Consider the following 14,569-nt stretch of genomic DNA (forward strand, 5'->3'; position numbering starts at 1 on the left):
GTCTATCAAGCCAAATGCAGGATCCTTCTGAGCACAGAGGCTGGTACAACTGCAAAGTTCTCATGCACATGACACTAGCCTTGCTTCTGTCATTTTGAGTTAAACTGTCAATGGCAAAATTTATAGTCAATTTACAGAAAGATGTAAATATTATTAGTGATGTAGAGAGTCTGGCTATGGATGGCCAAACTACAGTTCTGCCTTTCCAAGAAAATTGAGCAAATTCGTTTATTTTTACCTAGAGTAGTTACATTTCTGCTAATTGCAACCGAAAGAATCTGAGTATTACACATTATGTTTAGAAAGAGATTTAAATAACCTGGGAAATTGATAATAATTTAATCTTCAGTAAAAAGAATAAGTAAACATATTCATTCAACAAATATTATTGAGTGTCTCTTATGTCTCTGACTCTGTTTTAGGCATTGAGGATATAAAAACAAATAAAATTCTAGCCCTTCATATTCTAATAGGGGAACCTAGATAATGTGCAAAATGAATACATAAGTATGCAGTATGTTAGTTGATAATACATTTTATGGAGAAGTATTAAATAAGAATAAGATATAAAAGGGGAGGTTGAGAATTGTTAGAATTTTGTATACCTTTTACATTTTCTTCTTTTAGTTCATTCAAAAAGTATTTAATAAGTGTTTAAGTGGTGAGTTAATTATATACAGATATAGAAGCATAAAGCAACAAGTATATTAAATAAGTTGATAGTTTATTTTGACTATCATAGTTACAATATTCAACATTTGAGGTAGACACTAGTGTATGTAGGTATTTGTCTTACACGAAGAAATGCAGATTTTAATTGAAGAAAATGTCAAAAGCAAAAAAGGAAGACAATTTAGAAGGCAGGAGCTCAAATACCGAAAACTATGGAACAAGAGCATTACTTAAAAGTATGAACAAAATGAATTGAATAATTCAATAGTCAACTTAGCATTTGACATTTAAAACGACTTGGATAAAGATCCCAACTCTGCCACTTTTCAGTATGTGGCTTTTAGAATATATTTATGTCTAAATAGTTGTTAGTGGAATGGATGTTCTATCCAAAATTAAAATATATAATTTAGATAGATGGAGGATAGAAATAATATATTTTACAGATATGGCAACTTATCAATCTTATTAAGTCTCAGATTGATTTGTATCCTGGCTTCACTTTTTTTGAGTCAGTATAACTTTAAACTGACTACACAATTTCTTTAAAGATCCATGTCCTCATCTGTACGATGAAAACTAAAATAGTACTTTCCACATAGAGCTGTTTGAAATAATTTTGACCTAAAAACTGTGTAAGACACTTTTGCTGTTACTGATACATAATAAACAGAATAAATATTATCAACTGCACCATTAATATTATTATCAATCACTTAAATTCCAGATTCTATTATCTCTATTTTATAAATGTCACTATGAAGTTTCCAAATAACCATGTAGGACATGTAATATATTTTTATTTTACAAATGAATACCCTGTAATAAAAAAATAATTTGGCAAAGGCCTAATTAGGAAGTGGTGGAACCAAAAATTTAATTTACTTGTACAGCCACCCTTTTTCAAAATATTTTCCGCTGTACTATAAATATATCCAATGATTAGCTGAGATAGTCCTAATTTCAAAATGATTTCAAGTTTCCTCAAGGTTGACTTAAAATTTCAGATTTTGCTTAGCCAGTATTACTTTAACAATACATTTATCATGTCCATATTTCATGTACAAAATTGAGTTAAACATTGTGTATATGGGATTACTAATGTTCATGTTAGAGTAAATCTTGCATAGATGTACTATAATAAATATACTTTCCTATGAATTGTTGGGTTTATCTTTTTATAACATATATATGCAAATTATAATTATTTTCACATTCAAGCTGTGCACTCTAGATCACAATTAACCAATTTAACAGTTAGCTCTGTGACTCAGACTAATGCAATTTCTATTTATAATGCAGCAGCAGGAATAACAATTTTGAAACACCATAAAATAAATGCTTTCAATAGCTACAAAACAAAAGTAAGATAAAAAAACCAGATCATTACAAAGTTCTGTTTGAACAGCACAACACCACATTTTTACCAGCAACATGTCCTTTAGGACTGAGTAATGCATGCCAAACCTGAATTTTTATTTGGAGAAGTATCATCCAACAGACTGCTAAATGGCAGCAATAATAATGTACTTCACAAAAACCACCTAATGTCTTAGCAAATCTTACTGAAACTTTTATTTCTAATAAAATAAGTGTTTCCCAAGTTTTTAAAAAATTTAAACAAAGTTTAAAGGTCAATTAAAAATCATAATTTAATCTCTTTTGAATATACATGTAAATATCCCATTATTATTAAACAACTATATTCCAAAAGACTTTTAAAATTATAAAACATTGTAGCTTCAGAGCTTTCATTGTTTTATGTGTATATGCAATTATTCTCACTGTGTACCATCAGTTCTTCACAATGTTTTTCTACTGTTTTCTCTTTCATTCTCACTGCAACCAATTACTTCATTTACAGGCTACATAATAATCCCCACCCTGTCACTAGTCTCTTCCCCTTTCAATCCATTATCTATATAACTGCCAATTTAAACTTCCTGATTTATATATCTTTGTCACATCACTTCTCAATTTGAAACTTACACAGGCCAGGCACAGTGGCTTATGCCAGTAATTCCAGCACTTTGGGAGGCTGAGGTGGTTGGATTGCTTGAGACCAAGAGTTTGAGACCAGCCTGGGGAACATAAAGAAACCTCCTCTACAAAAATTAACAAAGATTAGCCAGTAGTCTCAGCTATTCAGGAGGCTGAGGTGGGAGAATTGGTTGAACCCAGGACGTGGAGGTTGCAGTGAGCTGTGATCATGCCGCTGCACTCCTGCCTGGGCAACAGAGGGAGAACTGTCTAAAAAAGGAAAGAAAGAAAAAAAAAATAAAGAAAAAAAACTTGCACACTACCTAAAAGATAAAGCTGGGAATTTGAACCTAGCATTTAAGCCCCAAATACGCTTTACCTACTTTGAATTAAGTTAAAAAAAAAAAAAAAAAACCTAATATGAGAAAAACTAACTCAGTAATGGTTTTCTTAAAGGCTTTGTTATTCTTAATCTTCACATTATTTTTATTGCTTTTACCATTTATGCAGAAAAATACCAAAATGTTTTATTTTTGCCATTCTGACACAATATGTCTTAAAAATTATTTTAGAATAGTAGAAAGTGTACGACAAGAAGAAACCCATTTTCCTTTTTTTTTGTTTTGTTTTTTTTTTTTGAGACGGAGTCTCGCTCTGTCACCCAGCTGGAGTGCAGTGGCGCAATCTCGGCTCACTGCAAGCTCCACCTCCCGGGTTCACGCCATTCTCCTGCCTCAGCTTCCCAAGTAGCTGGGACGACAGGTGCCATCTTTCTATTAGTGAGAATCAAGTTGAAATCCACAATCCTGTGTGTTCCCAGTAAGACTCTTCTATCTTCCCCTCAGACTTTTTTCTGGGGACTCACCTCCCGAAAGCCCCACCTCCTAACACCATCACATTAGTGGTTAAGTTTCAACATATGAATTCTGAGGTGACATAACCATTCAGCCCATAGCACTTATTATGAAGCATATTTATCTACTTCCAGCACATATAAAATCAGTCATAAAAGTCTTGCATTGAGAAGTAGAATTTAATTGGGCTGGAAAGATGTAAAAAGAATTTGTTATATTTGGCTTTTAAATTTATTATTTGTAATGATAGAATAAACATACTTTAACAAAAAAACTAATATCATATCTCTCAGTGAATGAGGTAATCAATTTTCTTCTTAAACTTGAAACATTTCTGTTTCTGCCCCTGCCAGGGCTTTTAGGTTTATAAAGGCATTTTCTTCCAAGATTAAAGAAAAATCTATCCTTTCTACATATTTCTTAAGTTGGGGAACAACTACTTTACAACGATATAGAAAAATTTCTCTCTAATTCATTCACAAGTACACAGGGAATAATATTTTTAAACTATTAAAACCAATATTTGCTTCTTGTGAAGTTTAGATTATTGACCATTTCAGTTTTTCTAGTATCTATTAGTCAATGGAAAGATTCTGTTAAGAAAAATATATCTCCTGATAATATTGTTTCTCCACAAGTTGAGCACACTTGTGTTTACTTCTTGATAACTCTTAATTCTCATTCAAATGATATTTTTATATCATGAAGCACCTATGCATTGGCAGGAGCACTGAGTGTTACAGTTTTCTAATTCCTTATTTTTTTTCTGTGAAAGTACACAGTCATTTATTCACATCACATATTCATGCAGTTACTAATATAATATTCACCCTTTTATATTATACCCTTAGTTTACAAGCTAAAGGTTATTTGCACTGTACTTCATCTTATCATCGGTTTCTCCAGCCAAACAAGTGGTTGATTTCCTTTCAGGAAAATGTCATTTTTAAAGCAAACATTTTTATGACTTGTTGGAGATTCTGGAAATGCAGCGGACTAACAGAGCCTGATTGCAATGCACATGCTGGGTAGTTTGCCAGGTTCAATCATTACATGACAAACTGCCTTGACAATTTTTAAGTATGTAAAACTGAATTCTATGCCTCAGCAAATATTGAACTTATTATATGCTATGAAATTTTGATGGCATTCTGGATTAGTTAAAATATTTAATGATAAATATGTGATGACACTGGCTTATTGCATAGGGAAGTTGAAGAGGTAAAAACTAAATATAGAAATAAACCAACTCCATGTACAATATAATAATTGTAAAAATAAAGAAAAAGATGAGAGATAAGTATTTGATTATTAAGGTTTCTAATACTTGCCTTTGAAATATTGTAAATTCAAGGCTCTTTTTTGTTGACTCAAGGAACCCATACTGCTGATTTTCTTTTCATCACTGAAATATTTTATTATAAAGAGTGCTTCACCACTCAAATATATGTCTCAACATCTCTATACAATATTTGAGACATCTCAACATTGTCTTAACATTTCTCTGTAATAAATAAGACATTCCAACACATGTACATTACAGATATATCACTCAGTACATCAAAATAGAGCACATTAATTTCCATATTTCACATGGTCTTGATTCATGACTTTAGTTAAAATATTTGATCCAATGTGATTTATTGACCATAGAGAGGGGTGGAAATACTTGGTTGTGCATGATAGAGTTATTTTCATGATCATAAACACATATACTTGTACTAAGAAATAAAATATAAGTAAAGTCCTCAAATTGCCCTCAAAGAAGCAGACTGTGTATACAGGAAAAGAAAGTTAGAAGTATCTGACTCCAGCTCAGAAGAATCAGTTTAAAAATAACCTTATTAACCATTATGAAAGTAATTTAATATTTAAAATCCAGTTGATATAGCATTAATATTAGTCTTTTTTTTTTTTTTTTTTTTTTTTTAAGACAGAGTCTCGCTCTATTGCCCAGGCTGGAGCGCAGTGATGCGATCTCGGCTCACCGCAAGCTCCGCCGCCTCCCGGGTTTACGCCTTTCTCCCGCCTCAGCCTCCCGAGGAGCTGGAACTACAGGCGCCCGCCACCGCGCCTGGCTAATTTATTTATTTATTTTGTATTTTTAATAGAGACGGGGTTTCACCATGTAGCCAGGATGGTATCGCTCTCCTGACCTCATGATCCACCCGTCTCCACCTCCCAAAGTGCTGGGATTACAGGCGTGAGCCACCGCGATGGAGTCTTGGTCTGTCGCCAGGCTGGAGTGCAGTGGCGTGATCTTGGCTCACTGCATCCTCCATCTCCCAGGTTCAAGCGATTCCCCTGCCTCAGCCTCCCGCCTCCGGATTAGCTGGGACTACAGGCGCGCACCACCACGCCCAGCTAATTTTTTTTTTTTTGGATTTTAGTAGAGGCGAGCTTTCACCATATTGGCCAGGATGGTCTCAATCTCCTAACCTCGTGATTTGCCTGCCTCGGCCTCCCAAAGTGCTGGGATTACAGGCATAAGCTGCTGCCCCTGGCAATATTTGTCTTTCTTAATGTGATAGAAACTCTTTTAGTATGACCAAACATATCCATCATAATAACAGGCAAGCAATAACAGACTAATAATAGTAGCCTCTGACATAACTAGAACTACCAAGAAAAAGTAGCAACCTAATGGAAAATTACTAATGTGATCTGATTGGATTTCTTTCTTATTCCCTTCTTGCTTTTATATATTATTTTTTACTTTACTCAAGGAAATGTATTTTCCCAAAAATATCAGTTATAATTAATTTAATTTAATTTTCACTATCCACCTAGAGATAGTTTTCTTTTCATTTTATTTATTTATCAGTTATAATTCAATTCTAACCCTTACTTTGTTATTGAATGCTGAGCCTAGTTAAGCAGATAATCTTTCCTAGAAATAGCCTGCCTTTAATCTTTAAAGTGTGTCAACTGAATTCTATTTATTTTCAGCTCTTGGAATATGCTTACAAATGATAAATGACCAATTTCCCTCCTATTTTTTCATTAATTTTCTTAGTTGAGAAATGGTTCAGCTGTGGTGGCATTATCTATTTAAAGGATTAGATACTTTTTATTATCTATATAAATTAGTCTATGTAGAGGTTTTAATTTATTCATAAAATTCTGGGAAAGTAAAGAACACTTAATTGAACATTAAACACAATATTGAACTGAGGTGCAATAGAGACATGGCTAATATTGAATGTAAAAAGAACTAAAATTGGCCTCATCTCTGGTTATGACAGAAATGCACAAATTGGCATCAATTCAAATTACATAAGTAAGGTTTTTATGTAGTATGTATTCATGTCTAAGAGATATTTAAGAGCATACTTTGTCAATATCATTAATCTAGTGCCTAGATCCACATAATAATAATAATAATTATTATTATTATAATCTAGTGCCTAGATCCACATATAATAGGACTAAAACAAAACTTCATATCTAATATGTCCCATTCAAATAATGATTTATTCTTCCTTTCCCCAGTTGGTTTCTTCGTTCTGCCTGTCTTTCCTCTCTTGCTACGTGTTGCATTGTCATGCTACATACTTAAGTCAGCACATCAAATAACACACTATACACAAATGTATATTATTACTCACATTAATATTACTGTCCCTCTTTTTGGCAGAGCAATCCAGTATATTATGTCTTCAATTTCAGAGAATATGAATAAGTTTTGCTTCACTCAGATTTCCCATTCCTACAAACATTAACAGAGAAGTACAAAAGTATGCTGAGTCTTACAGATTTTTTTAAAACTTTCAAACTACTGTATTATATGATATAGTATAGTTGCACTTGTTTTTTAGCTATCTCCAAAACAATATGGCTAAGTTAACAACGTAAGCTTAAATCTATAAATCTAAACGAGTATAATGGCATATTCAATTACTAAAGCCCCTTCTCAGTGTCTCTCTCAATGCTGTCACCACCAGAGTAATAACAAAATGAAACATATTTCTAGGTTTTATTTAAGGTACAAGTTCCACCATCTCTGCTTCTCCTGGTATCATGATACACTGAATATTTGGAGTCATGCAGAGCCATGTTATATATTATGTTCCTATAATATGCTGTTGGAATGACTCAAGGGAAACATTCTTTTAGAGCCTAATTTTCCTTATTGTTAAAAAACAAAAAGAAACAATGTGTGTCTTGTATCCTGTGTCTCCAGGATCATGTATTTTCAGTTGTGGGAGGATTTTCTGATCTCATTAAGTAAAGGATTATTTACTTTTATAGGTGATTTCTTATCAATCTAAAAATCAAAATGCATATTCTACATATTCATTAACCTAATATAATAATTAACTTTTCTTTCAAATTTTATTTCTCCAACCATAGAATCTGACTATCCCCTGTTTGCTATTCTCTTACTATTAAACAAGACAGATAAATGGTGATTTTTTTCCCTAATGATCTTATGACTTTGCATCATTAAATAGTCTAAAAATTTAGAATTATATCTAGAAAAATATTTCCATTAATTCATTGTATGTTGGAAAATTACTGCATTTGGTGACAGGATTTGCTTGTTCAATTCTGAACATCACCATTTTGACATTGTCCTAATTATTTAGCTTTTGTTAGCCTTAGTGCTTTCATGTAAAATTGAGGTAATGTTGACCTAATGCTTTGTACATAATTGTTGTAAGGCACCTATAGCATATGATTAGCTCTCAATTGCTAATAATTAGCTATCAATTATAACAATTTATTAGCAATTGATTTTTATAGCCTCCTGTGCATAATGAAAGAGAAATTTATTTTAAAATAATTTAAGGAATTACCAGATAATTTATCGTATTACACAACATACTCAAGGTATATTGAAATATTATCATTTCTCAGTCAATATTTTGCTTTGACATTCAAATCTTATAATCTGCAGTTAGATGAGGAAGTATACTTAGCCAACATATTGGGTAGAATGTAGTTTGGCACTACAGTATACATGTATTTTCTTTCTTTTCTTTTTCCATTACCAAATCCTTTCTGGAATGATTTGATTATTACTTCTTTATATTTTCCAGCAAATATATACAACCATACCAAAACTATTTCATCTCATATTACTCTTCTGATATAATTGTCTGCATTTAAATTATAAATTCAGTTTTATTATATATGATCTACAAATTAATATTTTCCATGCTCAGTTTCAGTGTTTGAAAATAATTTATTAATTTATTTTGCATTTTGTTAAAATTAACATCTGAATGTACATTAATTGTTCCATGCCTGAAGTTTCTTTGCTATTGCCATGAAACTTACAGTACCTGTCCTTTACTATTTTATTTCAAGGTCATTCTCAACATTCACTATATCTGCTACTGTAGTTTTATTCAAGTACTTACTCCTATAATTCATCACTTAAAAGAAAATGTCATTGAGCATGTTGAATATAATACAAATTTCAGTTAAAATGTATTCCATTATTTCTAGGCATCTCAGTTTTATAAGAATGTTTACACTAAATAGTATAATTAAATATATGTAATATTAAATAGTTATATATACATCTATATTTTACTCTTTCTACATATTTACTGACATATTTATATCTCATATCTGTATGTGTAGCACACACATACACACACACACAGAAACAGAGAGAGGCTTTTCATGTTGATCAGCTTACCCATGTTGCTCTTTCTTTTACTATTTCCCTCTATATTTTTCATTCTCATTAAACTGATGCTGAATTACATAAAATTGCTTTGCTTAACTCTGTACAATGACTACCAAAGCTTTTAATAAAATTGTTTTTCTGCATCTTTCTTAGTGTTAGATATTTGTTTTTACTTATGTGGTTATCATGAGAGAATAAAAGAATGTGAATATACTTTATCAAAGGGAAAACTTTGAAAATAATTTATTAGTATCAATGAAATTACTACTTCTACTTCTCCCTATCAGAAACTTTCAGGTTATTCTTAGAAAAATGTCATAATGTTTCCCAAAAGTTACATAAAATAAATGAATTTATCATGCAATCACTGGACATTTTTTGTTCTACTCCATTACAGTATGGTTGCATGTGTCCAATTTGTCTGCTTGGATTAAAATGTTCATTCTATATTTAAATTGTATATTTTATATTATGACACTCTGTATTAACTTTTAATTTCTCTTAATCCTTCATAATATTCTGTTAGATAATATCCAAATAAAGAGCTAAGTAAAGGAGTATATAATCTGAGGTTATACATACAATTACAAATATTTGATTTTTTTTTAAAGAAACCCCTCACATTTTATTAAGTTTCCCCTCATCCAGGTTAATTCAACATATTGCCAAAATTGTATTTAGTGGCAATCAAAGTAGCTGAGACCACATGTAACATGTGGGAATGGAGGATGCTCTGCCAGCAAATGGGCCATTCTGTTTTTTTTTTTTTTTTACTTTAAGTTCTGGGATACACGTGCTGAACGTGCAGGTTTGTTACATAGGCATACATGTGCCATGGTGGTTTGCTGCACCCATCAACCCATCATCTAGGTTTTGTTGTTTCTTTGTTTTTGTTTTTGTTTTTTTTTGGGGGGGACGAAGTGTAGCTCTTGTCTCTCAGGCTCAGGCTGGAGTGCAATGGCATGATCTCAGCCCACTGCAACTCCGCCTCCTGGGTTCAAGCGATTCTCTGCCTCAGCCCCCCCAGTAGCTGGGATTACAGGCACCTGCCAACAAGCTTGGCTAATTTTTGTATTTTTAGTAGAGACAGGGTTTCACTATGTTGGCCAGGCTGGTCTCAACCCCCTGACCTCAGGCGATCCTCCCTCCTTGGCCTCCCAAAGTGCTGGGATTACAGGCGTGAGCCACCGTGCCTGGCCCTTCATCTAAGTTTTAAGTTCTACATGCATTAGGTATTTGCCCTAATGTTCTCCCTCCCCTTTCCCCACACCACCTGAAAGCCCATGGTGTGTAATGTTCCCCTTCCTATGTCCATGTGTTCTCATTGTTCAGTTCTCACTTATGAGTGAGAACATACGGTGTTTGATTTTCTGTTCCTGTGTTAAATTACTGAGGATGATGTTTTCCAACTTCATCCATGTCCCTGCAAAGGACGTAAACTCATTCTTTTTTATGGTTGCATAGTATTCTGTGGTGTATATGTGCCACATTTTCTTTATCCAGTCTATCTTTGATGGGCATTTGGGTTGGTTCCAAGTCTGCTATTGTGAATAGTGCTGCAATAAACATACATGTGCATGTGTTTTATAGCAGCATGATTTATGATCATATGGGATATACAGTAATGGGATTGCTGGGTCAGATGGTATTTCTTGTTCGTGGGAAATCACCACACTGTCTTCCACAATGGTTGAACTAATTTACACTCCCACTAAGAGTGTGAAAGAGTTCCTATTTTGCTGCATCTTCACCAGCATCTGTCGTTTTCAGACTTTTTAATGATCGCCATTCTAACTGGCTTGAGATAGTATCTCACTGTGGTTTTAATTTGCATTTTTCTAATGACCAGTGATGATGAGCTTTTTTTCATATATTTGTTGGCTGCATAAATGTCTTCTTTTGAGAAGTGTCTGTTCATATCCTTTGCCCATTTTTTGATGTGGTCATTTGTTTTTTTCTTGTAAATTTTTAAAGTTCTTGAGCAGAAGCTCTTTAGGTTAATCAGATCCCATTTGTGAATTTTGGCTTTTGTTGCAATTGGTTTTGTTGTTTTTTGTCATGAAGTCTTTGCCCATGCCTATGTTCTGAATGATATTGCCTAGGTTTTCTTCTAGGATTTTTATAGTTTTAAGTTTTATGTTTAAGTCTTTAATGCATCCTGAGTTAATTTTTGTGTAAAGTGTAAGGAAGGGGTCCAGTTTCAGTTTTCTGCATATGGTTAGCCAGTTTTCCCAGCACCATTTATTAAATAGGGAATCCTTTCTCCATTGCTTCTTTTTGTCAGGTTTGTCGGAGATCAGATGGTTCTAGTTGTGTGGTGTTATTTCTGAGGCCTCTGTTCAATTCCATTGGTCTATATATCTGTTTTGGTACCAGAACCATGCTGTTTTGGTTACTGTAGCCTTGTAGTATAGTTTGAAGTCAGGTAGCATGATGCCTCCAGCTTTATTCTTTTTGCTTAGGATTGTCTTGACTATATAGGCTCTTTTTTGGTTTCATATGAAATTTAAAGTAGTTTTTTCTAGTTCTGTGAAGAAAGCCAATGGTAGCTTGATGGGCATAGCATTGAATCTATAAATTACTTTGGGCAGTATGGCCATTTTCAGGACATTGATTCTTCCTATCCATGAATATGGAATGTTTTTCCATTTGTTTGTGTTCTTTCTTATTTCCTTGAGTAGTGGTTTGTACTTATCCTTGAAGAGGTCCTTCACATCCCTTGTAAGTTATTTTCCTAGGTATTTTATTTTCTTTGTAGCAATTGTGAATGGGAGTTCACTCATGATTTGGCTCTCTGCTTGTCTATTATTGGTGCATAGGATGCTTGTGATTTTTGCACATTGATTTTGTATCCTGAGACTTTGCTGAGTTGTTTATCAGCTTAAGGAATTTTGGGGCTGAGACCATGGGATTTTCTAAATATACAATCAAGTGATCGGCAAATAGAGACAATATTTGAGCTTAATGACAATTTATCAGGAAAACTGCACAAAAAACTTGAAGAGATTTTGCAATGTCTAGAGTAATTTAATTAGTACAATGGCAGCTTTCAGGATCTTGCCTCAATGTTTCCTTTGGTTGTGTGGTATTGTTTAACAAATTAGAAATGAAGCCAATAAAGAGTCACAGTAGTTAATTTATGAGAGCTCAGTCACCCCAACACACATGACTAAACACACTGAAAATTCTATTTCATTGTGATATGAAGATAAATGTATAAATTATTACTTAACCGGTAGCATATGTAGTCCATTTTAATTTTGTCCATATTTTAACTTAACTCTACTACTTCAAAAAAGCCATTATAATGGATCTACTGTAATTATTCTTATGATTCATTATATTACTGTAACATCGGAATGACGGTGTTTTTTGATGTATTACAATAATACAATAGTAGTACAATAGCTACTTGATGATGTATTGCCGTAATATATCATCAAAGTGATTCCATCAGAGAATTCAGGAGAATAATAGTATTTATAAGCTTTTTGGGTAAAAAATACAACTTTGTAGACTATTTGAGAAAGAAATGAAAAAAGTAACAAAAATGAACATAAATTATTCAGAGATTAAAAAGGTATGACAATAAATCATAAAGAAAGACATTTAGAAAAAAATAAAATATTTTCACTCCAGTTTTTCCCATATTAATAAGATTTTGTAGAAATCTATGGGTACCTGATATAAATATATATTCATGTGTGTATATTTATTTTGAGATAAGATTCTGTAGATTGCATGTGTATTTATCTATCAGATATCATGATCCAAATTTTACATCAATAAATTATGTTTATAAAAAATATAATTCCGAAAAAATTCTCTTTATACAGCCTTTTGTCTTATAATTTTGTAGTAGTATTAGAATTTAGATACTGAAATGTGGAATGATGGCAGTTGTTGTCAGGTACAATGTGCATTATTTCAGTGACGGATGCCCTGAAAGATGTCACTTCTCCACTCTGCAATGTGTCAATGTAGCAAAATTGCACTTGAACTCCATGAATATATGTAATTAAAAAAATTAAAATGTATTACCACATTTATTCCATTATTATAATTGATATTTTTAGTTTTAGTTTACTGCTGTTTTACTTTTTAAAATGTATTAATTTTTCTGGGGACAATTAAAATAACATAAATTATCTATGCTATGAAATAGATTACCTAATAGTTAGCAAATCACTTATCTTGTAGCAAAGTATTATTAAAATGAGAAAATGTGGACTTTCTGCTTTGCTGTGAAAACTTTATATCAATAAATTATTCATAATCATGATTGCATTTTGACAAACACTTTATAGCTCCTATGTGACAGATCTTTAAATCAATCTTGTTAACTCATCCTGAAATAAAGGTCACTGAGATCATAATCCTTCAATCTAGGCAAATAATATAGGCAAAGTATGTATAATATGACAGTAGCTTCAGAAATAAAACAAAGGTTTATGTAAAACATCCAACTAGGATTTTATTGATTCTGATGGGGTTCTCATTTGGCAGTAAATGTCCCAATCCACAAAATAATTTACTTTTTTATTCATGGAAATGCACCTATTGCCTGAATTTAATAAAAAGCAGCAAAGTTTTGTATAAATGTTAATGACTATACATAGACTAATAAACAGAAAGGACCCAAAGTCATCATGTACTTCTACAATAAAAACAAAAAATAAAGTGTCACTTTGATTAATGTTCATATGTATTCTTAAAATGAGAGGTCATATAAACTAATTACTGCTATTTAATATTATGAATTATTTACAATTTATTTATATCTTTGACATGAAATACATTCGCTTCTACTCTTGACACTTACTTTGTTAACCTAAATGGTATTTCTTGACACACAATAACATTCAGACAATTTAGTTTTGTGCATTATCTTGATATAATTTAATGTGTAAAATAAGACCTCCACTTTTTCTCAAACGTTTTCTTTATATCTAATAAAATTTTTCAGAAAAATGTATGTGGTAATGTGTATATAAGTTAGATTAGGACAGACATATATATATATATATATATATATATATGGAAATTATTTATAAATGAAAATAAGAAAAATTATAATTGAGCCTAAAAGAAAGAAGCAAGTTATATAAAATTAAAGTGGAAATTTATTTTTGTAACAAAAATGAGTATAGAGTTCAACCATAATGTGTGGTTTCTAAACAAAGCATTCTTACATTACAAGTCACTAATCATAGCAATGTTCTCACAGCATGATATGCAAAATACGAAGATTTTAAGATACTTCAAATCATAGGTTTTCCTTTTTGTCTCTTATGTCCTCAGCATTGATGTTTATTGATTTCCTCTTATCACTGTTACAGATATGCTACTCCTTTCTTAAAAAAAACTATAATACAGCAAAAAGAAAATGTCCAAGGAATTATTTAGTATGTGTCAACTTCCA

This window comes from Symphalangus syndactylus, chromosome 7, assembly GCF_028878055.3.
Source record: "Symphalangus syndactylus isolate Jambi chromosome 7, NHGRI_mSymSyn1-v2.1_pri, whole genome shotgun sequence".
NCBI lineage: Eukaryota > Metazoa > Chordata > Mammalia > Primates > Hylobatidae > Symphalangus > Symphalangus syndactylus.